This window comes from Rattus norvegicus, chromosome 8 (genome assembly GCF_021556685.1).
Source record: "Rattus norvegicus strain SHRSP/BbbUtx chromosome 8, alternate assembly SHRSP_T2T, whole genome shotgun sequence".
Lineage (NCBI taxonomy): Eukaryota > Metazoa > Chordata > Mammalia > Rodentia > Muridae > Rattus > Rattus norvegicus.
The window spans coordinates 6,245,019-6,249,279 of record NC_141541.1 but is presented as its reverse complement, the minus strand read 5'-3'; the positions used below and the strand labels follow the sequence as shown (position 1 = coordinate 6,249,279).

The window sequence follows — 4,261 nt, the reverse complement described above, 5'->3', positions numbered from 1 at the left end:
GTCCAAGTGGATCAAGGACCTCCACATCAAACCAGATACACTCAAACTAATAGAAGAAAAAGTAGGACAGCATCTCGAACACATGGGCACACAGTAGGAAAGTTTTCCCACCTCAACTGATGTAATAGCTATAGTCTTGTTTTGGGTCTTGTACTGTTGTATGTTGTACCACCTTAGTAATAGCCCATGTTCTGAATTCAATTGAAAAACTCCCATAACAACAGTGATATTTGTTTCCATTATTATTTTTCTTCTAAACCAGAAGACAAAGAAGTATTTCTTCTAGACTTCTTGAATAAAAGTCAAAAATCCTATGCAAAGTAGGATGAGACAGAAAGTAAGAATAGAGTGACACAGAAAACATTTCCATGGCATCACCCCATCACTTCCTATGGCTCAGAGTCTTTAGTATGTGTAGAAAAGTTTTTGACTTTGTCACTGTTCAGGACTGAATCTTCCCTCAGGGCCCTCTCCAGACTAGCTGGCAGGGAGTGGATCAGTCTCTTTCTGAATTGCTGACATAGGAAAACATAGAGTATTGGCTTGAGGCAGCTGATGAAGGAAGCGAGAGTGCTTGCTGGGTTCACCCATGTGTGAATACTATTCATTGTCTCTTTGTACCCAATATTGCCTAAAAGAAAAATCAATTGAAAAGGGAACCAACAGACAAAGAAGGAAAATGCTACAGCAGTGAGGACACATAAGGGATTCCTGGAATTCAGAAAGCCTCTTCTGCCTATCTTGGCAGCCATAAGGCCATGACAAATGACAACGAAGATCATGGTTATGCTGAAGCCAATAAGGAAACTGATGAATGCTGAAATTATTCTCACAGTCATGGATACCTTTAACTGCTCCTAAGGGGTTGCAGCCCAGGACTCAACATTACATATACAGTGCCCTTTCCCTCTTTCATCTCTCTCTGTCGTCAAGAAGATAAAATGTGGAAATATTAGCAACAGGACAAGTATCCATGCTCCAACAATCACTTTCCTTGCCAGATTCACAGTTCCATAATTCTGAGCCCATACTGGGTGCAGGACACAAATACAGTGAGTGATCCATGGCAATGAAAGTAATCAGGAAGATACTTAGAAAAAGGTTTATGTTTATAATCATGTGAACAAATTTTCAAAGGAACCAACCAAAAGGCCATTCTCCATTCATGATAATTGAAATGATCTGAAATGGTAGAGTTGCCATATAGGAGAAGTTAGCCAAAGCCAGGTTCAAATAACAGATTTTCGTTATAGTGCATGCCATCTGGAACACAGCCACATAAATCACAAGCCCATTACCTATCACCCCAAGAACAAAGGTTATAGAAAGTACTACAACTAAGAAGATCCATATAACTCTGGGGTGGTAGAATCATAAAACACCACTTCTGATTGATTCTGAGGGATGGAGAAGTTGGCTTCCATTTTGTCAGCACCTGTAACAATTCAATAATGACTTCTTTTCATATGTGGCTCCATATTACAGATTTACTCAAGTCCCCACACATTGCCTGTCATAACAGAATACCAATCCTGAGGGTAATCTAGGAAAAATGGTTCTCTGTTGAATGCCTGTTATGTAAAGCTTAGTTCTATTCATTATCAAAGAGCATTATTACTCATCAGACTGATTATGAAATGTATCATAAACTCCCAGATATTGAACTGAGGATAGGCAGGGGGAGGAAAGTGTTTACTATGAAGAGGAGATCATTGTGGTATATATATTGACCATTGTTCATTGCTTTTTATTACTTCTTTGCTCTTGTAGGAATAAATTCAGCTAAGTCATACAGAAGATTTAGGCTGAGGTTTATTTTCAAGCAAAGCACAAATAGTAGCTAGGGAGAATATTGGATTATATTTAAAAAAGATTGTAGATGATGCATTTTTAATTCCAGATGTAATATTGTTACAACTGTTTTGGCATTGTTTTTGTCTGTTGGTTCCTCACTTAAGTCAATCATCCTTCTAAGAACACCTTGTCACAAGACAACACTGCTCAGTGAAGACCATATCATCCTTGTAATTGTGGTCAATTTAATTCTGTTACTTTTCACATTGTGATTTTCAAAGGGCTGTTTCTGATTATGAGGTATACAAAACACTTTTATGGCACAATTTAAGTCACCATTGCCCAAATCATAATACAGCACACTTTTTTGTCCATATTTACATGTGTCTCTGTGTTTATATAATTGCATGTTCATGTTTGTATACTTGTGCTTATATATTTCATTATAAATTCACCTAAAATTTTCCTTATGCCAAACAATTTAAATTATAGGAGAGACTTCTCTATCTGGCTGAAAGTTAGTGAGGAGGCTAGATGACTAGCCAATATGCAATTTGATGCAATCTACATCAAATCCTCCCCAATAAAATGACCAAAAATGATTTCCATTTTTCAGGTTTTCATTTTTCAAGGCAAAGACTTTACCAAGAGGTCTATCTCCAAAGCCACAGATCCCATTTAGGATGTATCATCATATCATATTTCTGAGTTTTCCACAGGGTAAGAACAAAAATGATTTTATATCACAGCCAGGACTCAGGCCTTATAATAGTCATGCATGTGGCAACAACAAAATTTTGTAACATTTTAGACATAGATATGAACAAATTCAAATGTGTCTTCAAGAATGACTTCTGACAATGGGAAATTCAAGGGACAACTGTCAAAGAAGTAGCAAATAATCTCACTTCTAGCTTCTTTTTAATCTCATGTTAGTTTTAAATCTAATTCTATTCATGAAACAATGCAAAAACACTGAACAATATATCCACCTTCTCTCTGACCTAGTTTAACACACAGTCTCTTTGCATATATTTTGGATTATGTTCTTGGGCATAATTGGGTGGAATTGTGTCACCAGAAAATAAATGGGAAGGTCAAATTGGTTCAGAAATCCTGGTACCCAGATAGGAGTTTCATCTCTTCCCTTCCAGGCTCCTTTTCTTCCTGTCCTAGAGCACGTGACCATGCCCCATGGGAAGAATGTAACCACTAGTCATGTAGCACAGAGATCTCCTTGCCAATGAGGTTTTAGCCAACAAGGATCACTTCCTGGTCAATCCTTCCAGTAAAGGGTATTTAACCTCTGATTCACCTCTAGTAAGTCTTATTCACCTATTCTCCACGATGAACAATCATTAAACTCTTTGGAACCAAGTACTTTGTCTGTCATCAAGATCTAACGTGGGGGAAAGCCTTCATCATATAGAGTTGCCTAAGTCTTCCACAGAAGGCCCCTCTACACTCCTGATTCTCAATGATGGAGTAGGCTAGAGTTCTCCCTCGCCCCAGCCCCAGTCTCATCCATGATTCCACTGCCACAGGACATCCAGGAGTTTTGGCACTTCTGCATTCTTAGCCTTAGCCTGCTTTGCTTATCACCAGGGCTGGAACTCCCATCATAGGATGTGTTCTCCCACCACTGAGCTTTCTATTAGCCTGACACCTGACAACCCAGGTTAAATGCAGCCTAGAGCCTCATGTTTTGTCTGGCTGTCAGAGATGCCACTCCTCGGTGGAGAGGTGAACTGAGGAACTGCATTGTTAATCCAAAGCACTTGTCTGAATCTAGAGTTGAAGAGAATGTTGCAAAGTTATAACCTGTATCATAATGTATGCCTTCTTAAGGGTTTGCAGAGGTAGGAAGTCAGTGTGGGGTGAGCATATCTGTATATTTAGTTACTTGGGATACAGTGAGACCTAATAACTTTTGGTAGAGGTCTGGGTCCTCTCCTTAACCTGCATACATTATGTAATCTACACAGATATTTATATCTATGTGTTAGTCTACCAGATTTTATGATTTCTTTATTGTAAGAATAAATTAATGTTTTGAGCAATTGTGAAACCTAGATGAAGTTATTTGAATAGTGATAGAAAATCTGTTTTAATTCAAGTTGTTTTTACCTTTGAGGTCTTCCTCTACCACACTTAAACTGCATCTTTCACACCCGTGTAACTGGTAATCTGTACTAACCAAACCAGTGTTTATCCAGAGGAAATGTTTTTGAATTTTCTCTACTCCTAAGGGTGACCTATTATGAATTCTTCTGTATATAACCACAACTGACTCATTGATTCACTAATTTAGATTTTTGGATGTTCATTAATTTGGTCTGTCCGTGATTCACTGTGTGTGACTAAGTAAATATTTGTGTTACACATACCCAAACAAAGTGTCACACAATACCCTCTCAACTACATGATCATTCTCTCCAACACTCTGGTAATTCACTTGATGTTTGGT

At 38.1% G+C, this 4,261-nt stretch overlaps 1 pseudogene; it reads right to left on the bottom strand.

Annotated features, from left to right (window-relative positions):
- Positions 1-389: 389 nt before the first annotated feature.
- Positions 390-1,424, bottom strand: Fpr2-ps5 (formyl peptide receptor 2, pseudogene 5; annotated as a pseudogene).
- Positions 1,425-4,261: the final 2,837 nt, after the last annotated feature.